The sequence below is a fragment of the Myodes glareolus genome, chromosome 24 (assembly GCF_982192425.1).
Source record: "Myodes glareolus chromosome 24, mMyoGla1.1, whole genome shotgun sequence".
Lineage (NCBI taxonomy): Eukaryota > Metazoa > Chordata > Mammalia > Rodentia > Cricetidae > Myodes > Myodes glareolus.
The window spans coordinates 17,811,027-17,835,301 of record NC_142049.1 but is presented as its reverse complement, the minus strand read 5'-3'; the positions used below and the strand labels follow the sequence as shown (position 1 = coordinate 17,835,301).

Sequence of the window (24,275 nt, the reverse complement as noted above, 5' to 3'; positions counted from 1 at the left end):
AGAAACTAATCTCTGAGCAATTTTGATGACTACAATGTGACTGTCCCTTTGGTTCTCTGAAACTTGCTGACTGTGACCCAGAGCAGGCAATGCACAGGCAGAAAAGGAGACAGGACAAGGATGGTCAGGTGACAGAACACCTGAGACACGCTCAGCTCTCAGACCCTGCAGGTGGGTTGAGCAGCCCAGCCCAGCCTGAGCTTCAACCTTCTACACAGGGGAGAAATAATCAGAAAACGTCCTGGGCCGGGCCAGAACCTGATTCAGTTAGCCAATGAGATGCCCACACAATTCCTGCATAGTCAGTCTGAGGAAACCGAGGCACATCGCTTCTGACCCTTCTGTCAAGGAAACACTCGGGTAGAGCTCTCCCATTGTGTAGTCTGCATAGGGCCCTCTTCTTGTCTAGCGAGAGAAGTGGGGGCTGCCCACTGCACTGCCAGAGGCCGCTGTTTTCCTGAAAGGACACTAGGTTCCTCCCAAGGCCATCGGCAGTCCGAATCCCCAACCCCCAAAGGCTCTGCAGCCTGACCAGCTGAGCCTGTGGCACAGAGGGGTGACCTTGGTCTGAAATTGGCCCCCAGCTAGATGGACAACTCCACCACTTTTTGAGCTCCATGGGATGCGCACCACTGGGAGGTAAGGGAAGGTGTTGTAGTGTTTAACTTATTGGACGATTTAGAGAAATTAATATTACCGTATGTTGCAACTAGTTCATAGTGGGTATTCAAAAACTTAGTCTTTTAATTTTTTTTTCCCCCAGGAAACAAATTTATTAAAGAATGCCGTAGAGGCGGTAGCAAATTCCTGCTTGAGATGTCCTTGGCCTATCCTGAGTTTTGAAGACCCCTAGTCTTGTGCCTTGAGCCTCTGGGGCTGCCTCATCTCCTCTCTCCACACTCCCCTGTAGTCTCGGGGTATCCCACCCCCCAAAACTTTCCAGCAATGCTCCCTGAAGGTTCTTCCAAAATCGCAGCCCCAGAGTAGGGGGTCCTCCTGCGCAATCCGGTCTCTGTGAGTCTCAACAGCAAATCTCCACTAGATGCCCCGGAACCCTCGCCCGCCACTCTGGTTACGCGAACCGGGTGCTCTCGGCACTCTGCGGGCGCAGCCCTCCGGGGCCGCCTGGACTGCGGAGCTGCCGACCGCAATGCAGAAGCGGGGCCCTCCAGCGCTGCCCGCGTGGCTTTCCTCCGCTGGCCCCGGAGCTGCGGGGTTCGTGCTCCTCTCGTGCCCTGAGCTCCGGGAGGCTTCCCCAGCTGAGCGCGGTCTCCAGCTCGGGTCCAGCAAGCTCTGGACGCTTCTGCCTTCCCCTCCCCCTGCAGACCGGCCCCGGGGGTGGGGTTTCCCTGTGAGCTCGCCCCCTCCCACCTCCACCCCTCATGTGTGCCCACCCTTCCCCCGCCCGTCCCTATGTATGTGTCACGGCTCACCATTCCCGCCCACCTACCTCCCCGCGGTGCCAGAGGGGACTCTCTGAGCTGAGGACGCGCGCGTAGCACCGCTCAAGGTCCCTCACTCTCTCTCCGCACCCTTGCCGACTGACATCTGACGCAGGTGCCAAGGGGGCTCCGGGCACCTTTCTGTGTCCCTTCCCTCTATCGACCCTGCTCCGCAACCCAGCCAGCTAGCTGCCACTGCGGCCACCGCCCGAGGGGACCTGCAGACAAGACGCCGGCGGGAGGAGGGGTGCGCAAGGCACCCTCCGCGCACAGTATCCCCGCTGCAGCGCAGCAAGACCCGGGGCTCACAGCCCCCAGGAATCCCTAGCTGCCTCGCCAGCGTTACGGGACTGAAGTTCTTGGAGGAGCAAGTTCAACTCTTCAAGGTAAAGAAAGGTCTCCTTCTCTCGGAGTAGCTCTGTCTCGGGGCATCTGGGAATGCTGCTGAGGCCACGCGACTATGTGCTGGGGGTAGTGTGCCTCCGTATCCCCATTGGGCATGTGTACTGGGGCTCAGGACTTCAGCTACAAGGGCACCGAAGTTGAGCAAACTCAACTGCTGCTCTGACTCGGAGTGAAAGGGAACACGTGGAGGGGTTCTCGTTCCTAGTACACAGGATTAAGAAAGACCAGAGCTTTTACAAGTTTAAGGGTTGAGGGCGCTAAACTGAAGTGCAAACGGAGAGGCAGTTTTAAAGCCAAGGAAATGTGGGTTCAAATCCACCTCCCTCCCCCGTTCCTCTTGGCCCTCCATGAGGTTTTGGCTTCTATTGGGAAGGCCAAGTGACCAGGGAATCAACAAAATTATGTGGCTAGCAGGTCAGACAGGCAGCAGAGTTCAGAGAACTAGCGGGTCCTCTTGATTTGCTGCAGATTTGCTCCAGGGGTCTGGGGCACCCAAAGCGGTGGGGAAGAGCTGGCAAGAGGTTGACAGAACACGGGACAGGGCTACTGAGCTGCTCCATGGCAGACCAGAGCCAAGCTCAGAGATGACCGTCTCTACCAAGACGGCATTTGTCAAGCTGGAAAGAGGAAAGGAGACGGGGACTCACGACTGTCCTAGGACAGCTTTTCCATTTCTGGGCTTTTCTGCAACCCTTCCAACTCCCGGGCTGGGTGGGAGGGTGGCAGCGTGTCAGTTAGCTGTGGGCGTGGAGGGTTGTCTCCTTTAGGAGGAAGGATCCGGCTCAAACTTTTTGGATATGCCGCTCCCCGCAGTTGGGAGCTGGACCCTGAAGGAGGGATCCACTAGTTTCACTAGCAAGCATTTCAGGTTCCAGGTGACCTGGCGGGTGTGTGGATTCCAGTTCTGTGGGGTGGCAGCCAGAAGCAACGGGAGGAAGGACCTATGTGAGATGTCTTAGCACGATGCCTTGCCTCTGGATGTTGCAGTAGGTTGTTGTCTGCAGCACTAAACCCTGAAAAACACCCGCTGGGGACCCAGAATACTTAAGTGACTTTCTACCAGGCATTGGTTTGGGGACAAAGGCAAAATGAGGTCTAAATTTTTTGAGGCTGAAACCAGTTTCTCATGCTGATTTAAGGAACCAGAAATCTCAACTCTTCGTTACATCTGGGTTACTATGATGAGGATTATCAAGTTGCTTATATCGACTGGGCAAGGCTAGGTAGGGAACTCTGAAGATAAGAATGTTAGCCAGCCAATCACCACCCCAAAGGAGATTCTACTCACCTAAAGAAAAGGTTGCAGAACCTTCACCCCCATTTAAAGCATTTTAGATGAAGGAATTATCAAAAGGGGGTGGGGAAATCTCTCTTAGATATACTGGAACCCCTGAAGTTGTGTTGCATTTAAATATAATTTAAATGTAATTATGTGGTGTTTCTAATGGCAGGCCTGGTTTGTTCATTCATTGAGCACTTTCTCCAGAGTACCCCTCAGAAGCGAGGCTCTGGGCTGTGGTGGTTCAGCAGGCACTCACTAAACAGCTGAGAGGACCCAAGCAAAGGGCCAGTACACACCCAGCACCCAGCAAGTACTTGGAGAGTGTTTATTGTTATTATTCATTTTAATGTTAAGTAATTTTGCTTTTCCTAAAATGTTTTCCTGAAGACCATACTTAATTATCTTCATACTGGGACTTTTTAAGTTTGAAAGCCATCATGACCCCTTGGCACTGAGGATACTCCGATACCCCCCCCATCCTCTGGCATTATTCTACCCTGGCATACCCTAACAACAAGGGGACTCCACAAGAGAACTCACCTCCTGAGAAGGAAAGCAGATTAGGGTTCAAACCCTGCCAATCATGTTACACGAGTTTGTTACGGTCTTGAACCTCCTTGAGGCTCAGTTTCCTATCTCTAAAAAGGACAAAAAGGGAGGACCTGCAGGAGTGAATTTCTTCAAAGATTTAAGGGCATAATGTGTGTGCTTTTCCAAATCCTTTACAGACATTACAAACCTCAGTTCTCCTTTACTGGGTCACAAATCATACGCTCTGGGTAGTGCCAGTTTTGAACATTCTTAGAGACTGTATGTCTCAAGTTTTGGTGTGGATTTTTTAATGATACGTTTTAGAACTGGATCCTTCCCAGGCCCTGCTGGTTGGACATTTGGGGCGCCTTGGCTAAGCCTGGGGAAGCCCATAGACTTTGGCTTGGAGTGCCACTGTGAGTCCATGACTGCCGACAAGATTTAGCCAACCTTAAGCTGTAATACCAAGTCAGCAGGGCTTTAATGAAATAGTAGATAATATTATGCCTCCCAAATAATAAGGGCAAGTATTGGTTCTGGAAATTTTCATTTCTATATGTGTTTTGCAGTTCTCCACGAGGGTATGTGTGTTCATAAAATATATGCAAATAGACATATATTTTATATTTGCATAATATGTTTCCTATTGCAAGTTATAGTCCATAAAAATTCAGAAGATATCAACTGCAGGCCGGTGTGATGGTATTCTATAATCTCAGCATTAGAAAGTTTAAAGCCAGCATGGGCTACATAATGTGTTGGAGGCAAGCCTGAACTACAGTGTGAGATCCTTTTTCAAAAATCACGGGCTTCAAATATAACTCAAAAACAGAAAGAAAGGGAGGGGGGAGAAGGCACCAATAGCAACGGTGTTTCTGTCTAAGAAATTCCAGCCTTGTGATTCCAGGTGGCAGGCACTGGAGTGTCCTTGCTGCAACTGTACCAACTCCTAGCCAGACTGGAGGCAGCTAGGACCAGAACCTGGGGATAGGGAAGAAAGACAAGTTCAATAAAGAGAGCTCTCAGTGTCAGAGAGGAACTGAGATATTGGAAGACAGCTCTGGGTACAGATATATAAGTAAGTGCTGTCTTGAGAAGTGGGGTATGGTATAGACACACGGCTTAGAGATACGAGTGTTTTTCTCCTGCTGTCGGGGAGTCACATTCTGGGCTCCTGTGTCCCGAGAATATAGGAGGTCAGTCAATGTAAAAGTTCCTTTGAGGATGGCACCCCTCCCTTCCTGGAAACTAACCGACTGGATGCCTATTAAAAAGGATCTGGAGAAAGGTGAGGGCATCTGGAGAGAGAATGCAGGCAAGAAGAGGACAGGATCAGAGGAGAAATTTGTAGGGAAACCGGTAAAACGGTTCCTTTTTTCAAAAGTTGAATCCAGGGCAAGAACGGAAATGGTTGAGTTTACTTTGAAAAACTCAGAGCCTCCTTGTATGCAGCTGTGTGTGTGTGTGTGTGTGTGTATGTGTGTGTGTGTGTGTGTGTGTTAGAGGGCGGGCTCTGTGGGCTGGCTGGAGTGTGTGAGAGGGAACGTTGCTCCCTCAATGGCCTTACAGTGTATCCTAAAAAAGCTTTTTGTTAAACTCCTAAGTAGGTGGATTGGGGGGTGTGAGGCTGGACATCACGAATTGGATATTTGCTTACCTTTGAGGCTCCCTGTTTTTCCTTTTAAGACATCCATCCAGAATAGGAGCTATGTCTCCTGGGGGAGGAGGAACTACAGGGGAACAAGGCGGTCTGTCTCTATAATTGATTTGACTTGAGGAGCAAGAAGAAGAAAGAGCCAGAGCCAGGCAGGGCTGCAGTGCCTGGTCTGTGGGGAATCTACCTTCAGTTTTCTGGTCTCTGTCTATCCCCTGACCATGGATGCTCAGGGTCTTCAAGACCTGTAACAATCCTCATTTAAGAAATTGCCAAGAGGATTTAGGGAGGGGAAGGACTGATCCTGGATCACCCCGGAACAGACTCATGAGGATCTGTATAGGAACCCAGAGCATCAGGATTTCATCTAGAACATTCCACACCCGCAGCTACCATTCATTCATTACCAGTACCTGTTCCATACCGGCCTCTGTACATAGCTGATCCTGCCCTGTCTTCTTTGTGGTCTAATTGGAGCAGGAACTGTTATCAACTTGATTCTGGCCCCTCGTTTCTATAAAAGAGTGGTTCTCAACCTGGAGCTCTTTTGGTCCCCTCCCTGAACATGCCTAAAGCCATTTCTGTTGTCACTGTTTGAAAGGGTGATGCTACCCACATGCTGTAGAGAAAGGCCAACGAAATTGTCAAACACTTTTTAATACACAGGATGACACCCCTCCTCGCCCCCCCCACACCTACACACTCATGTGGCACAAGATCCCAAAATGTCACTAGTGCTAAAGCTGAGAAGAAAAAAAAATGGCTCAGGACCTTCATTCAGTCCCGGAGTCAAGCCACACCCAACTGAGTGAGCCAGACAACCAAGAGGCTAGAGGAAGGGTCTGGGTAGCAACCAATCGCAGGCAACGGGAAGTGAGGAGAAAGTAGCCCTCGGTGGCTAACAGATAGAACACAGCCCATACGAAAGTTGAAATCTTAGCTGTATGCCTTTGGCAATGCGCTTACCCCTCTGAGCTTGTTTCTGTGCCACCTATGAAATGGACATCCAAGATAAAGCGAATAAAGACGCTGGCACAAAGTAGACCCACAATAAAATCTCAGGCGTTATTATCTTTGAGGCCTTTCAAGGTCCTGCTGTGGAAAGTTACAGCATCTGCAGGTGAGGACATGTGATCTCCAAGCCAAAGAAGGTTTCTGTTTGGGGCTGGTTGCCATAGCAATGTTTTCTGCTGGGGAAGGGGAGGGAATGTGTGGTATCAGCACCCCCCTCACACACAGCTCTCAGCAGAGAGTGAGAAGTCCTCTAGAGCTTGCTCTGGTTAGAAGCCAGGGGTGTCCAGGCTGGGTAGTGAAAGCATTCCCAGACTTGGGGGTCACAAGACGCCAGCTCTGAGTTATTTATCTGGAAAATGGAGGTATAGCAAGACCCTGAAAGAATCCACTGTCTATGAAACCCCTTATAGGGTTGTCTGGAAACCAAGGAAGGGATTTTATATGTTTTTTATCTAATTCAGTGGCAGGCACACATGAGAGACTAGTGGATGAATGAATGGGGTGAGCCAATGAATGAATGAGCACATGAGCAAACAGACTACCACACTTCACATTTCTTTCTTGATAAGGAGGAGACCTATAACACCCACAGGGACCATCTCCCACCCCTCAAAAAAAAAAAATGGCAGCCTCTCGTATCCAGTAAATTCTATCGCTCTTCTTCTCTGGGAGGCTGCGCCCCCTAGAGCTCACCGAAGATACAGCAGTTGGATCCTAGTTGGGAGTGAGTCAGGGAAGCGCCAGAACTGAGACCAGCCCAGTTCCAGAGAAGAAAACTGATTGGGGACCAGGAACTCCTTGCAGGTGTAGGCAAGCCTCTACGTTGAGACATGGAATTGCAATAAATTAAGATCCAATTGAAAGCCACCAGCCAAAGGATTGAATTTTGCTAGTTCACCCAGTGTCCCTGAACTGCATTTGGGGGGAGGTGGAGGGAGAAGCATAAGGCAATAAAGCAGAGAGGGTTTCAGTTCTCACCACATCTCCTTCTTAATTAAGCTGGCAGGGAGCTGGAAGGGGGCACTTGAATGAAGGGAGCTGCTCTTGGCACAGTCTCAGCTTCAAGCAGACATCTGAATCCTCTCTGTTCATTCCCCCAAGCCACTTGAAAAGCAGTAGGGGCGGGGAACATCCTCGAAGCACCATGTCATCCAATCAGAGCTCAGTCATAACTGGATGTGGTGACACAGGCCTACAGTCCCAGCTCCCAAGACTCTAAGTCCAAGAGGATCTCAAGTTTGAAGTCAGCCTGGTCTAGGTAGCAAGACCTTGTCAAAAAAAAAAAAAAAAAAAAAAAAGATGTAACTGAATTACCCGAGTGCTTGCCTGGCCTGCTCAATGCCCTGGGTTCCATTGAGTATGGTGGTGCATCCCTGTAATCCAAGCACTCAAGAGGGAGAAGTAAGAGGGCCAAGTTAAAGATCTTCCTCCGTTACATAAATCTGAGAACAGCTTGGGTTGTGTAAATCCCTGTCTCAAAAAATAAAACAGAAAGAAAGAAAGATGTGTGGAGAAGATCCTAACCACAGACACAGTCCAGGGACCAACCAGCATCATCCATCTTGACTCACCCTCTACATCCTAACTGGTTGGCTCCAGGGTCACACTAAGGAATAAAGTCATGTATAAGAGAACAGTCCAAACAGGGCATCCCAGGCTCTTCCCTACCTTAGAGCGCCTCTCTTCCTGGTCCCAGCCTCCACCCCAGTTCTATGGAAGAGGGCTTCCCAGCAGAGCCTGTACTCTTAGCTTGACACATTTTATCATGCCACCCCACCCCCACCCTGCATCTCCCAAGCCAGGGCTGTCTAACTTCCCAGCCTTGCTCTGTGTGTGCATGGCTGAGGGGAACAGCTAGACCTCGGGGTGTCTCTACGAGCTGGGGGATGCTGTCCAGCTTGACCAAAGGGAACTGTGATAGAGAGAAAAATAGCTTTCAGTGTGGGAATTAGAATCGTCTAAGGAGCCGTTGCACACCGTAGATGGAGTCAGCCTCCTCTGTAGGAGGAGCGGTGGTGACAGGGATCTGATTTTCAAAGTCCTTTCTGGTGACTCTCCTAGCCTGAGCCGCTCATTGAGAGAGTGGCTGATGCCGCAGTTCTGCCCTGCAGGGGAAGGGCAGATGCTTCCTCTGCTCCCTCCCTGATGCCCGAGATGGGGCCTTGCTTCCAGAACACAGCTGGTCTTGCCTTTGGTTTAAATAAATCCTTTTGTCCCCAGGGGCGAGACAGAGGTTTCCCCAAAATGGCTTCTACAAAATATGCCTCAAGGATAATAGGCAAAGTGTTAAAAAAAAAAAATGTGTCATCTCTTAGGGAAATTTGGAAATTAAACAGGTCCCTTTCCTGCCAGATTTCTCTTGGTACCGGTGAGCTGGACTCTCTCCTTCAGGTCTCTCAGGCAGAATGTGACCAATTGGAAGCTCTTTCTTCTTCCAGCAGATTGAGGGACTCAGTCTAGAAAGATGCTGATCTGGCATCTCTGTGGCAAGAAAGGCTGCTGCACTGAACCCAAAGAGCAGGCCAGGGAAGAGGCAGGCCCAGAAGACTGCCTAAGAATCCTCAGTCTCCGGCGGCTGATACAGAAGCTCAGTTGGCAGAGTGCTTGCTTAGCTTGCACGAAGCCCTGGGTGTGCATTAGCGCACGCCTGTAATCCCAGTCCATCGGAGTCAGAGGCCCAGAACTTCAAGGTTGTCCTTGGTCTCACAGTGAGGTCAGCCTGGACTACACAAGACCCCTTCTCAAAAGCAAAAAAACAAATAAAACCCCACAGTCTCCTATCATCCCTGAGCAGAAGCTCTCTCCACCCTCCTGTGCGCTGGGTTCAGCCTCTTTTTCACACCAGTTACCTTCTATTTAAAGGCCCTTAGGGCTACACCACTCCTTTGGGTTCCCTTTGCTGCTGCTGCTTTCTGGATCTAAAGGGAGGGGGAGCATTCTGTATGTTTGGGATGGGGGTGGGGTGGGATGAGGGAGCCTCAGGCCAGTCCCTGCTGCAGGACTGAGCTCCCTCCAAGCCTCATAACTGAGGCTGAACCCCGTATGCTCCATTTCCCTCTTGGGTGACAGCAGAGGCCGCGTGTGTGTGGACAGCATCCCAAGGAGGTGAGCAGTGCCTCTGCAGCCCAGTAAGAAGGTGTCCTGGTTAGCACTTGCCTTTATCACCCCATCCATAGCATCAGCATCATCCAGGCCCAGAGGGTCCAGCCAGGAGCTCCTTCACCGCATCTCAAGGCATCTGCCTCCTCCACAATAGCTTCACTCTGGGATACCCACTCGCTTCCCCAAACCAACCCACTCTGGCTTCTGTAGCTTCTTTGGATATTTTACTAGAGTCCTCCATACCTTTAAGATCTGGTTGCTTATTGTGGCCTTCACCTCCATTCCTGGGGGACAGGAGTGTTGACTCTGGCTGGGGTATGGATAGGCAGGGATATAACCAAGGAGAATCTTGGCACTGGGTTATGGCCTGAGATTGGTAGACGTTGCCTGAGACTTCCCACTGCCCTCCTCTTGGAAGCTCCACCTGCCATCTCAGGTACTTGGGGACTCCTGGTCTACAAGAAGCCAAACTAAGAAGGCTCTGGCCACAGGTGATGGCTGGAAAGGGGTGACTGATGCCCCTGGTTCTTTAGTCATCCAAAGCCCTGTATGGAATGATCCATCTTGAGGTGTATGCAGCAATCAATCAATCAAGACCATCTATATAACGCTTCTCAGCACTACCTTGCAGAAACTCCCAAAGGACCTGAGAGTTGCCTGTTACACATGCTGTTAGGTCCAGTTCCCTTCTGGAACCCAAGGACCCTCAGGAGCTGATGTAAAGACATGGCCACGGGAACCTAGCATGATGGCACATGCCTTTAATCCCAGCATTCGGGGGGCAGAGGCAAGTGGGTCTCTGTGAGTTCGAGGCCACCCTGATCCACAAAGAGTTCCAGGCCAGGACTGTTACACATAGAAACCTCATCTCAAATAATGATAACAATAATAAGAAGAACAACAATAATAATAACCAAAAACAAAACAAAGAAACCAGACTGCCCACTTGTTCTCGTTTCTGGCCTCAGAGCTCTACCCTCTCTGATCTGCAGCCTACGTGTTCTTCCCACTTGGTTATTCAGGTTCACATATCACTTTCATTTTGTCCACCCCACCAAAGAAGACAAATACTCCTGCTCCCCTGCCCTGGCTACCTGGCTGTGGCTTTTGTGGCTAGCTGAGCGCTGTTTGCAAGTTTCTTGGATGACTCTGTCCCCTGCGACAGCCCTGTCATGTGATGGACAAACAACCTCAGCCCCGTGCCTTTTAAACTGTGCTCCAGGGGGTCTGCAGTGGGGTAGGTCTAGGACGCCCCCACATGAGTCACAGAGCTGCATGAAGAGGGGTGGGGTCAATAAAGTGGGGGATCCTTCTATCAGACTCTATCAGAACTACCCCAGTTTTCTGTCTTTTGAAAAACACTACCAAGGTGTATTCTATTCTCACAATAGTTAAGAAAGCTAGGACCAGAAAAGAATGTTTCCCCAGCCTAGCCAGAGCTCAGGGGACTTCGTGTAGTCACCTGGGCCATGTTCTGCCATCAGGGTTACCAATGACCCAAAGAAGAGAGGGGTGGCCACATCCATACCCCAGCAGTCTTCCTCCCGGATCCCCTTAGCAGCTCCTAAGTAACACAGGGAGCAGCTGTTCTAAGGGGTCATTCAGATTTTTACACTGTCGCCCCCTCTGGTGCTCAGGTTCTATCCCCTGGCAACTCCACGTGAGATGTGGATCATCTCTCCTCTGATAGTCTTTCCATCTTGTGAGCCCAGGGTCCCTAGGAAGCAAGCCAGGTACTATAAGACCAAGAAGGAGACAGGGCATGATTCTCCAGCCCCTCCGAGCTCAGCATGGATGTTTCCATAGACAGAAAAGTTTTCATTTTTCGCTGTCTTTATTAAGGGATGCCCATGGTGCCCCCTCCAGCTTCCTCTGTATCTGTTTCCGGGCTCCACCCCTGGGCTCCTTCTGGAACCATGGCACCATCTTGTCATCTTGAGACAGAGATTCTAGTTTTGTTGGTAGCTCCCTTCCTGATGAGCTCACAAAAGAATCCTTGAGGTCACTGTCATCCAAACATGGGTGGGGCAAAGGAGTTTCAAGCCTAGCATGGCTTCCACCAGTAGTGTTGGTTCATCACTCTGGACCCCCAGATCCTTACCTTTGTAGTGCCTATAATCACTCGTCCCTGAGGTTGAGCATTAGGGTGAAATGAGGTGATGCAACTAAGCCATGGTACCCTACACTCCACAGAGCAGATGTTCTGCAAGCTCCAGCTGCTGCTCTTGGTAGCACAGCTGTCTTCGATGGTCCAAGCTGAACTGCTTTCTTGCCCACTTGAGCTCTTAAAACAGCCTACCCATCTTAGAATAAGAACAGAAGTGTGATACGCATTCCACCAGCCCAAAGCTGGCCGGGAACGAGGTAGATGGAAAAGCTTGGTCTGCCCCCTGATAGGCCAGTAACTGCAGCAGCCCTTGTACCCAGGATCCCTACACCATATAACTCGGGTGGGTTCCACTGCAGTTCATGAAAAGAGTAGCACCTGGGACAGTCCCGCGAAAGCTCACAAGCTTCCGCATCATCCTTGGTGATCCTTCGCTCCTGCAGCTGTTCTCTTAGGAATGTGCTGAGGACGCCACCCTGCAAAGATGGGCTAGCGAGAATTCAGGTGCAGGTGCTGTCTTTGCAGTCGCCACGACTATGACATGGGGAAGTCAGGCCGGAGCAAAGGGTTGGTGTTGGTCTAGGAGTTGTCTCTGGCCCCCAGTTCACCCCCCTTTCCCCACTATCCTCTTCTTCAGGAACTGGGTATTAGAGGATTCTAAACTCCCAGGAGAACAGTTAATGATTTGCATTAAGTTAAGGCAGCCGAGCATAGCTCTGCCTCTGACCAAAACCATGCCCTGTGTGAGCCCCAGGGAGTGGAAGGCTCTGAACCCAGATAAGACAGAAAATGTAAGGAAACCAGTGCTTCACTTCTAGAGTTTTCCTTAATAAAAAGCAGAATCCAGATTAGGATCTAGGGTGTGTGTCTCTGTGTGTCTACTACAAGGAGCCCATGTGGTTTATCAGGGAGCCTCAAGGAAATGTGGAGGTTCCATAAAAGCCTAAAAGCTGGGGGGGGGCAGTCTAAGAAAGTCCCAAAGATTGGATTCTAGCGGAAGGGCTGATATAAAGCTCCAGAGACAGCATCAAGAACAAGCCCAAGACCAGAAAGTTTTGTCTCCACTAAGACAAGGAAGATAGTAGAGAGAGTAGGTAAAAGATAAGAAATAACACACGGCCTCCCACAACCTAAGTGATCCAGAGGTCAACTGCCAAGTGAGAAGGGAGTAGGTAGCCCCTCTACAAGAAAAAAAAAAGGTCTAAATCAAAATCAGTCACAGCAGTGTGGTCAAAAGTGGTTCCTCCTGTTCGTTCGCTAGGGTTGCCTAACAGTGCGCCGCGAAGTTGGGCGATTTAAGCAGCAGAAATTTATTATCTCATGGTTCTGAGAGCCAGATGCCCTAAATCAAAGTGTCAGGAATGGAATGCTCCTTCTAGAACCTGAAGGAAAAGCCCTCCGCTGCCCTTCCGAGCTCAGGGGCACACGGCATCCCTTGTATGTCAGCCGCACCACTGCTCTTGGCTGCAGCTCCAGTGTCTCCCCCTAATGTCACCCCAGTGTCTGGATGCCCCCCCTCCCCTTCTAAGGACATCAGTCACATTGCCCCATCCCTATGACCTCCTCTGAACGTAATCACACCTGCAAAGGTTCTGTTTTTTAATTTACTCACATTCATATAAAGAAGAGAATTTCAATATGCCTGTTTACGGGATACCCCGGTAGGCATGTAATAACTCTTGAGTGACCTACTGCTGTGATTTAGACCTTTAAATCCAGACAGCTAGAGGAAGCTCTATCGAGGGAGACAAGTCCCATACTTTAATGTTCATTGAAGACCGAGCAAGGACAAAAATTCCTCCCTATGGTGTGAACTGATATTTCCATGTGCATATTGCTACCCTTGGAGAGAGAGAGAGAGAGAGAGAGAGAGAGAGAGAGAGAGAGAGAGAGAGAGAGAGAGAGAGAATGTGGACATGCTTGTCTGGATCCCAGAGGTCAACTCTAGATCTCATTCCTCAGTTGCCAGTCAACTTGTTGTTTGAAACAGGGTCAGTCTCTCATTGGCCTGGAGCCCCAGGGATGTACCTGGCTCCACCTCCCCAGCGCTGGGATTGCAAGCATGTGCCACCATGCCTGGCTTTTTTTAAAGTGGGTTCTGGGGCTTGAACTTAAATTACCAAGCTTGACCAGCTGAGCTCTCTCCCAGTCCAGAGTCTCAAGAGTTTTAACACAGAGAGCACGTATTTTCTCACCCATAAGGACACTCCTTCCCCCACGGTCCCCAGTTGGCTGCCAACTCAGTCACTGAGGAGTCCATTGGTTTTGACACAAACTCCTATCCTTCTAATTGCCTTCCAGGTCCAGAATTGATTTCCTCCTGTGATTATAGTGAATTAAAGGCAGATTTTCAAAGCTTTAAAATTTTTATGTTATTTATAGAAACTCTTTTCCCAGTCAAAACTAGTAAAAGACAGTGTAGAAAGTTTGAGAAAGGTGAACACCCAAGTGAAAAAAATGAAATTTACTCTAAACTTTCCACCCAAGATAACCAATGTCACATTTCTGTTTATTTTTTTCTTTCCCATGAATGTGCATGAGAATAAAATGGGGCTATGTCTTACACATTATTGTGTGGTTTGCTCTTGGGGTGAACATGTTTGCATGCCATTTCTATACTTGAGTATTTTTTACACCAAACTCCCTTCTGGTCACAGTAGGGGACACAGTGAGAGGAATGGGAAGTTTTCCTTGTCCTCAGGAGCCGGCAGTGTGGGTGAGAGACCATCTGTCGGGAATTCTCCTCAGCAGCATGGGGAAGGGAGTCCTAGCTCTTTGCCCAAGTCCTGCTGAGAATACCGCAACCACCAGTGAATTTTTCCACCAAGAAAAAAAAAATCACAGCGGCCCCCATCCATTCCAAATTGATCTGAGTCTCAAGGGAAGTACAGTTCGTATCACTGAGGTCTGCAGGAGCTCCTCTCAACGGGCTTGTGGGCCAAATACCCATACACATAGAATAAAATAAAAGTTAAAAAAACAATAATGATGAGTTATGTTGGGGCAGAATGCTCTCCCAGCCTGTGTTCCATCCCTAACACCACCAAAGTGGGTGGGGCCACAAATTAAGAGACACTCATCGTATGTGTCCCCATAAGCCAGAGACCTGAATATACTGCTCTGAATTGATCCTGGTTCCCTTGTTCTGTGTGTGAGCATCCGGTGTTGAATGCTAAGTATCTCTCATACCACGTGACCCTTAAACGAAACTAATTCATATGCTGCTCAGATAGAGAATCAATAGCCTGACATCACAATGGAAGAAAGATGGGTTATGCTGGACTCCCTGGCAGACAGCATGGGGGTCCCCCAATATGGCACATGGCCTCGGGGGTTTCTGAGGGAAAGTTTTGATCAACCTCTCTTCTGCCTTCTATGATGCTTTGGAGCTGACATCCACAAAGAAACAGCCCTCTGTGGAACGTGTGAGATGTCCCCGGCTGTGGATGCTGCTGGTGGTGTGGCATCTGAGAAGACCCTGTTCACAGGGAACAGGGTGTCTTCCTTGGATATATAAGGGACTCCAGAAGACAAGGAAGCTGTCCAACTCAGATAGGATGGGAGGCGATCTAGAAATTCGGGGGGGAGGGTGTATCAGTCTCCCTCTGTAGGAAGAGAGGCAGGAGTCAAATTCACAGAGACAGAAAGGAAAGGATGCCTGTCAGGAGCTGGGAGGAGGGGAAAATATGGGTGGTGTCTGTTTAATCAATACAGATACAGGGTGGCTGGTTAATCAATACAGACCTCCAGTTCTGTAAGAAGAAAATGGTCCAGGAGATGGATGGAGCTAGTGGGAACTCAACAGGACGGCTACTTGAGGCTATTAACTTGTATCCTTAAAGTGGTTGAAATGATACATTTTATAATGTGTATATTTTAACACAATTTGGGGGGAGTCATTTTAAAGAAAAAGAGCAGGGCTAGGGATACAGTTCAGTTGGCAGAGTTCTTGCCTAGTATACAAAAAGCACTGGGTTTAATCCCCAGTACCACACAGGTCAGATGTGGAGGTTCACACCTGTGGCCCCACTACCTGGGAGGTCGAGACAGAGAATCAGAAGTTCAAGGTCATTCTCAGCTACATTTTGAGACCTAAACCAGCCTGAGTCGCCTGAACCTCTGTCTCAAAAGAAGATAAAGGGAAAGAAAAGTTAGATCTGCCAGTGAGCCCAATCTCAGGAATGAAACGTTTAAGAGACAGAGGCAGCTGTAAGGAGCAAGCAGCGAATCTGACGTCCTACTGAGAGGTTCTTGGATGTTGTAATCCTGACAGGCTCACTGAGGGCAGTCACACAGTCGGGGCAGACCACCCCTAGGATGGGGATGTATTGGGGACAGCTGGAAAGGGAAGAAGAGAGGAGGAGACAGTTTGTGAGGTTTGTGGCTCTTCACTGACTGTTCACTTGAAGCCCTGATTTCGAGGTGTTCTGTGAGGGACTCGGAGATAAGCTCCACCCCTTTAAGAGTATGAGCCTTCCCTACTCTGTCTGCAGCTGGAGTTGAAACAGAACCAATCTGAGAACCCAATAGCAGGCTCTCTATGTGTATCTCTTAATTTGTGGTCCCACCCCCTTTGGTGGTGTTAGGGATGGAACACAGGCTGTGAGAACATTCTGCCCCAACATAATTAATTGTTTTGTTTTTAATTTTTATTTTATTCTATGTGTATGGGTATTTTGCCTGCATGTACGTCTGTGTACCACGTTGTGCCTGGTGCCAGTGGAGGCCAGAAGAGGGCATTAGATCCCCTAAAACTGAAGTTATAGATGGTTGTGAGTCATTGTGTTGTTGCTAGAAACAAACCCTGGTCCTCCGGAAGAACAGCCAGTGCTCTTATGTGCTAAGCCACCTCTCCAGCCCCCCCACCTCCCCCCATCCATGATTTAAACTAATGGGGGGGGTCTATGAGACGGCTCAACTGGTATAATCGCTTGCCACCAAACCTGACAATCTGAGTTTAGTCCCTCTGGGACTCACAGGGTGGAAGGAGAGAACTGACTCTGGCAAGTTGTCCTCTGACCTCCACATGCATGCTGTGACAACTACACACACACACACACACACACACACACACACACACACACGTAAGCAAGCAAGCAAACAAATCCAGGATGCCACCTTGTCAAAGGCACTCTAATAATCTGTTCATCAGCATCTTCAACAGTGCATGTGTTTTAAAGCAGGAAACTGGTTAGCATGTTTAATCCCTCTATGGCATCAGAACTGTCTGATTTATATTCTGATTCTGCAGTTCCTCAGCTGTGGGAGGTGAGGTCAGTCACCCCCTCAGAAAACTCTATAGATTTTAACATAGAACTGACGATGGTGAGCCTCTCCCAAGATGACTTTCTATTCAAGCCCCATTGATTACCACCCCAACATGGGGTCCAACCACCATCTAAGGACACCCTGAGGGCAGAGCTGGGATCATGCCCATGGAGGAGGAATGGTCAAGGATGGGTGAGATCCAGTGCCTGCCCCACCCCCCAGGACAGTCTCCTTGAAGAGTCAAACAAACGCTCTAGGCAGCTTATGCTCCTTCTGTGATTAAGACCAATGGTGAACTTGATCGTGACAACCGTTCTTTGGAGACTTCATGTAGGAGAGGCTACCTGGCAAAAAAAATGGTATCCTACCTGGCTGTGTTAGTCTCTCTGCCCACACCTGGCACTGTGTCATCCCCAAAACTCTGAGCCTTCCCACCACCAATGCCATCAAGTCCTTTAAGGAGGCTTTTTAAGACCCAGCCCAGTGTGGTTTCTAACCATATGCTACAGACTGGTCCATCTGTAGAGCTTTGGGCCCCTGTACTAGAAGCTTGCGGACAATGGGTGCCTGATAAAGCAAAGAAAGGGAGGGAGCAAAGAAAACCAAGAGGGGCTTGGCCCTTCCTGAACAAAAGGCAGCTATCCCTGACCAGGAGGGCCAGAAGACAGCAGCGCCGCTGCAGGGCCAGCACGGGGTACGGAGGTCCTGCCCATTGTCACTGTCGATGCGTCCTAGATGGGACATGATGGGTGAACAGGAAAGAATCCAGGATTTTGGGTGGGATTGATCATGTAGAAGTGGCTGACCTCTACCTCCAATCCTGCTGGAAGTCAAGCTGATAGCTCATGGCACAAGAGCTCCAACCCAATCCCCACCACTAATGTAGACTTGCCCACCCTGGTCCAAGACCCCCAGGGAAACAGTCTCTCTTATGAGGCAGGGTAATCTTTTGTTGTTGTTTCAGGTTTCAGGTTTTTTGTTTGTTTGGTTGGTTGGTTGGTTTTGTTTTGATTTGTTTTGTTGAGTCAGGTTTTCTCTGTGTAGCTCTGGCTGTCCTAAAACTCGCTCTGTAGACCAGGCTGGCCTCAAACTCACAGAGATCATCCTGCCTCTTTCTCCCAAGTGCTGGGATTAAAGACACGGACCACCACACTGGGCTCAGGCAGGGCATTCTAAGGGCTCAGAGCTCACCTCCTGGGAGCCGGGAGCAAGAGTTAAACTTTGTCTTAGTTAGAGTCAGTTCCCTACTGCTCAGAGGGGTCGCTCTGTGATACCCTGATCAGCTCCACAAATTCTTGCGAGCAGGGGCACTATATCCTAAGAACTTTGCCCATGACCCCCATCAGCTCTCAAAGGAAATAGGACCCAAAAGGAGCTCGATGTATGTTCTCTGTGAATTCCTTCCCAGCATCCAAACTCAGAGGTGCATTGGGGTCTAAGGAAAGCAGTTTGATTCCACATAACCCACCCCCCCTCCTACCCCCATATGGATTCCTAAACTAAACACGATTCTGCACATCTGTCCCAAAGGCTTAAGGAACTGGGCTGATTGGCCCTCATTTTCTCTTAGCCGCATCCCAAGCACATGGCCTCTGCATTTCTAGGAGCTTGGCTGTCACCCCACACATCTGACGGCAGCTTCTTCCAGGCAGGCATTTCCATCAGACCCTTCCGCCTTCATTCATCTTGATTAAAGATGGTTTGGAAAGTGTGGGCGCAACTGCCACCCAGAAAGGCCATCGTCCGAGGGTTCGTCACTCTGAGTAACAGCCCCTGCCCCCCAAATCTCCTAGTCTTGCCATTGGCAGTGAGCACTGAGTAGCAGGAACTCAGCTCTTGGCCCAAGATCCCTCCCTGCCCGGGGAAAGGTGCTTGCTCCTGCTGGAAAGTTGAGCTGAAGAACGTTCTTTTCCAAAGACCCAAGTCTGCTATTTACACAGCGTCTGAAATTAATGCAGAAGAAATGCCCGAGTCCCCCAGGCTGGTATGGAAGGCTGAGACAGAAAGAGGTTGATCACAAGAACTGGGGTCCTTTCCGCAGAAGAGCAGGGCAGAGCTGAGGCCCTGGGTGTGTGAGCCAGGAGGCAGAACCCGAGCCCAGAGCTCCTCCAGTTCAGCAGGGAATTCCAAGGACTCCGAAAGTGAGCACAGGGCAGGTGGGAACAGTGCAGGGGGGGGGGGGCTAACTGATCGAGTCAGTGCCCCCTTTTCTCCAGGCTTTCACTTGGGGGTCATAAATGACGTTAGCCATGGCGAAGTCCTCCTGCCCAGTGCCTGGATGTAGCCTCCCGCTCCTCAGAAAGGCAGCCTTAGTCAGAACAGAGCCCAGTTCTCAATACTGCTTTGTCCCTGGAGGCTCCATATGCCGCATCTGCTCCTTGAGGCTTCTGGAACCCCCCAGGGCGGGGGATGTAGGTGACATTGCTGTAACCACTGTCCTTAAGCTTGGCACTGCTTGCATTCCCAGGATAAATTCAGAAGAGTCATTCGTTCAGTCAGTCAACAGACACCGAGTTTCCCCAGTCTGCCAAACACTGTTCTAGACACCTGGAATAGAGCAGCTTCCTCCTTCATAGAGCAATTAAAAAACAGAGAAAAGACAATTTGGAATGCTGATACAGGTGGACTATCCCTTGAGATCTGGTCTCCGGGTTTTGCTTTTGTTGTGTTGTTGTTTGGAATATTTGCATATGCATAATGAGCTATCCAAGAAATGGGTCTTAAATCTAAACAATAAATTCATTTGTTTCATCTCCACCCCATCCATAGTCTGAAGGTGATTTGGGGCATGGACAAAGTTCCATGGTGAGAAATTTGACGCGGGGGGGGGGGGTTGTGCTGATGCTCTGTTTTGGATTCGGCTTTCTGGATTTTTCAGATTAGGGGTACCCCACATGTGATGTTATAGATTAGAGGTACCCCATATGTGATGCTATAAACTGGGGTACCCCACACGTGATGATGTGGATTAGGGGTACCCCACATGTGATGCTATATATTAGAGGTACCTCACATGTAATGCTATAGAGTAGGGGTACCCCACACATGATGATATAGATTAGGGGTACCCCACATGTGATGCTACAGATTAGGAGTACCCCACACATGATGCTATAGATTGGGGTACCCCACACGTGATGATATAGATTAGGGGTACCTCACATGTGATGCTATAGATTAGGAGTACCCCACACATGATGCTATAGATTGGGGTACCCCACACGTGATGATATAGATTAGGGGTACCTCACATATAATGCTATAGATTAGGAGTACCCCACATATGGTGCTATAGATTGGGGTACCCCACACGTGATCACAATAGTGATCACAATGTAGCCAAATCAAGCAATATCACCATTGTCACATGAATCTGTGTGGTAGAGGGAACCGAGAGAAATCAGTGTCATCTTCTAAAGTATTTAGGGTCTGCTCCTGCAGCGTTCCATTGTGCTTCCTCTCACCTCCACCAGCAAAGCATCCGCAACCAGTGACAGCCCCTAGAAGGAAGGTAGCAAGGCCTGCCTGTGGCCCAGCTAGGGGCTGTTGCTTTGGATGCTGTCCATGTATCTTATAACTCTTGTGCAATTGGCCTGAATGGTAGACACGGTCCTACAGCGGATTTCTGACTTGCAGTTCAATGCTGGGTAAGAAAGAACTCGGAGTCCAGCAAGAGCCCTCTGTGTGAGAACAGGTCTTCAGAGTGAGTTGAGAATCCAGCTTGCCAGCTGCCTTCTATAGACTGGGAGCAGCAGCAGCAACAACAACAGCAACACCAGGCTCCCCTAACCCTGCACCCTCCAGCCCCCGGGCAAACTAGGATTCATATCGATTGCTCTGTTTTATAAGCTAAAACATGTAGTCACTCACTTCTCTGTACTGCACACATTTCTTGTCCTACCCTGTCCTGGCGTCCTTTCATTTCCTTTGTGAGTTGTTGAGCTCTCCTGTTTCTCTCTTCAGGATATAGTCTGTGTTTCCTGATTCTGACTCTCCCACAAAGAGGCAGTCTCTAATCTGCCATCTTACCTGGAAGTCCCTACCTTCTAAGTCTGACATTCCTCTCTCCTCATTGGTTGAAATCTGTTTGCTGAAAGAATAATGAATGAGTGAAACTGACAAATGCGGAGGGCCTGGGAATGTTGGAGGAAACTGTTGCAGCTGTGAGATCTGCCCAAGCCCAGACACTTATAACCTGTGAGGTCTGAGGAAGTCAGTTAACCTCTCTGAGCATCGATTAGCTATTTATTGTAGCCAAGTTTTCTTGGGCCACCAGCCCCCAAATTATGACATGAGACTTACTATTATTTATGAACGCTTGGTCTTAGCTTAGGCTTATTTCTATCTAGCTAGAATTTTTTCTTTAACTTAAATTAACTCATTTCTATTAATCTACGTGCTGCCCCAAGGTTTGTTTGCTGTCCTTCCTGCTTTCCTGCTTCCTCCTTGTCTGGCTGGTCTGCCACCAGCTGGCTGACTGCTGGCTTCTCTTTTCTCTCCGCCTGCCAGCCCTGCCTATCCCTCCTTTGCCTAACTGTTGGCCATTCACCTTTCTATTTGGCCAATCAGGTGCCTTAGGCAGGCAAGGTGAAACAGCAACACATCTTTGCATAGCTAGACAACTGTAGCATAAACAAAAGCAACACATCTTTACGTAGTGAAGCAATTATTCTGCAACACAGACGAATGCAACACTTCTTAGCATAACTAAACAGATCTTCAATTCCACAACGTTTTATAGAGGATAGCAATATTTGTCTTTTGCGAGGTGCTTTGTCTGTTTGGGTTTTGTTTGTCTTCTGAGAGAGTCTCATGGAGCCCAGGCTGTCCTACATCTCACTGTGTGGCCAAGGATAACCTTGAGCTCATGATCTTACCTGTCTACCAAATGCTGGGGTTCCAAGCATGCACCATGGTGCCTGGCTTGGAAAGTGGCCTTAAGGCTGAGACAGTCTTGGTACAGCAAAAAACACAATTTCTGCAGCCAGCAGGCCTTTTGCAACTCTTTAGACAGTTCCATCGTGTAGGTCGATTCTTGTTGGAAAATGTTCCCTATTCCCTGAGGATGGAAAGCAGATGGCTGTCCTCAATGACCGGGGAAGTCCTGAGAGCTACTGAGATCCCTACATAACTGGAAACAGAGGTGTCAGTTTTTGGCTCCTACTTTATGGTCTGCAGTTTTGCCTGAAGCTTCATCCTTTACCCAGTCTGAGCGAATGTCAGAGCCTTCGGTAAACTAACTAAGAGGGGCGTTCTCATTACCTGCTGTTACTGACAGTCATGGCCGTGCCCTTGGGGCATCCTTTAAATTAAAACTAGGCATGCATCCCACTTGAGCTACCACACACTGGGTGAGAGCTTCCTAGGTTCAGGGGCCTAAGGTTCAAGGCCCATGGCAGGTAGCCAATGCAGGACACTAGGTTAGAAGCCGCGATGGAGGGAGGATGCACGAGTCCTCTGTCCTCAAGGAGAAAGGATCCAATCAGATAAGACCATAAGATTCAAGGAGACACATCCACTGAAGGCTGTACAGCATTGCCCATTAGATTCTCACAGTGGTCCTGCACTGTACAATCGATCCTGCCATATCAGCCCTGTAGATGCAAGAAGCCCAGCCCAAGGAGCTTCTAATTGCACCAGCACCGTGTGTTCCTGTGTAAGTGTCGCGGCTGTGACTTAACAAGCTCTCTCTGACTCCAATGCCACACTCTTGAAATTGCACAGTCCAGCATCCTCAAACCACTTGAAAATCATCCCCTGGAATCACCCCCTCAGGCCCTGTAAGCAGCTCACCTCATAGATTAAAGCATCTATGAGCGAGAAGCCTCCTGCCAGGATGTGTCTGTTCATCAATTGGTTTTAACACACGAAATGGGAAAGAGCAGCCAAGCCTAGTTGTGTAGGCCCGTAATCGCAGGTAGTCGGGAGGCTTGGGCAGGAAGATCACAAGATCAAGACCTGTGTGGACCACCTATTGAGTTCAAAGCTAGCCTGGGCAACTTAGCAAGACTCTGTCTCAAAATAAAAAGTGAAAATGAGCTGAGGATGAAGCGTGGTGTAGAGCGCCTGGCTGTCATAGGAGGCCAAGCTTCCATCGTTAGCACAAGGAGGGGAAGGAAAAAGCATGGGCAAATCATTCAAAGTCCTTCGGACCTCTTCAGGGGTGAGAAGTCTGTAGGATATCCTCCAGGGATGAAGTCATGTCTTGCAGGGGTGACGTGTATGCTGAGCCTCAAAAGAGAGCCAAGCTAAGTCAGGCATAGAGCTGAGGGGAGCATGTTGTGCACGGACAAAGCTGTGCAGTCGAAAGGAGGTTGGGAATAAGCCAGATCAAAGTCAAGCACAGCGTGAAGAGGCGACAAGGCCACGCCCACATTCACATAGAGCTACAACCACAGACCCCCAGCCAGGAGTCGCTCCTCCATATCTTCTCTTTTTGCCCAGTTGTGCCACCTGGGTCTGGCTCTTGCCTTCACTCTCACCCGCTGCATGCCCTCTTATTCCTTAGACATGACAGGGCCCTCATGCCTTCAACACCCTCTTCCCTTCCTCCCTCAGTACATGTAAGGGCAACCTGCATCTTTCCATGTGTGTGGAATTCTACCAGAGGATGTGTTTGTCCATGGCCCTGGCTGTCGGGACAGAGCAGGCAAGCGTGGGGAAGCCTCTAATCAATAAGAAGTTTATAAAAGGGAGACATGAAATTTACACTGTCCCTGGATGTCAAAGGCCACTGAGACTGCCTGGAGTTAGCATATAGAATCTCAGAAAATGCCAGGACTGAGTCTTCCGTTCCCAAAATGGGAAATTTGAGGTTTAGGAGGGGCTGTAGCTCAGTTGATAGACTGCTTGCCTAGAATGCACAAGGCCCTGGATTCAACCTCTGGCACCCTGCAAATTGAGCGTGGTGGTGCAGGCCTGTAAATCCAGCACTCAGGAGTGAGAGGCAAAAGCATCAGAAGTTCAAGGTTATCCTCGACTACATAGTGAGTCCAGAGCCAACCTGTGCTACATGAAATTCTGTCTCAAAAAGGAAGGAAGAAAGGAAGGAAGGAAGGAAGGAAGGACGGAAGGAAGGAAGGAAGGAAAAGAAAGAAGGAAAGAAGAAAGGGAAAGAAAAAAGGAAGGAAAAGGGAAGAATGAAAGAAAAAAGAAAGAGAGAAAGAAAGAGAAAGGAAGAAAGGAAGAAAGAAAAGAAAAGAAAGAAAGAAAGAAAGAAAGAAAGAAAGAAAGAAAGAAAGAAAGAAAGAAAGAAAGAAAGAACAAGTTGGATGTTCATAGTCCATCTTGGTCAGGGTCCAGGTTAGGGCTCAGGGTCCCTTACCCATGTCTATTATCTCTAGGTTCATGTTTGCCTGACCCATAGGCTATAAGCTACTCTTAGGGAAGCAAAGTGCCTCCCTCAACTTTACCGCCCCTCTCAGCCCAGAGCTTCTGTGGGAGATGGTTTATCTGCCGTGGTCCCACCCC

At 49.2% G+C, this 24,275-nt stretch overlaps 1 protein-coding gene across 2 annotated transcripts in view; it reads left to right on the top strand.

Annotated features, from left to right (window-relative positions):
* Nucleotides 1-1,438: 1,438 nt before the first annotated feature.
* The window catches only part of Acan (aggrecan), a 65,055-nt gene continuing 42,218 nt past the window's right edge, over nucleotides 1,439-24,275 (top strand). Inside the window, exon 1 of one of the 2 annotated variants that reach the window (XM_087901262.1) lies at nucleotides 1,439-1,828. The gene's annotated coding sequence lies outside the window, so the exon portion shown is untranslated. The remainder of the gene's footprint in view (nucleotides 1,829-24,275) is intronic. The other variant, XM_087901263.1, reaches the window with a different exon arrangement.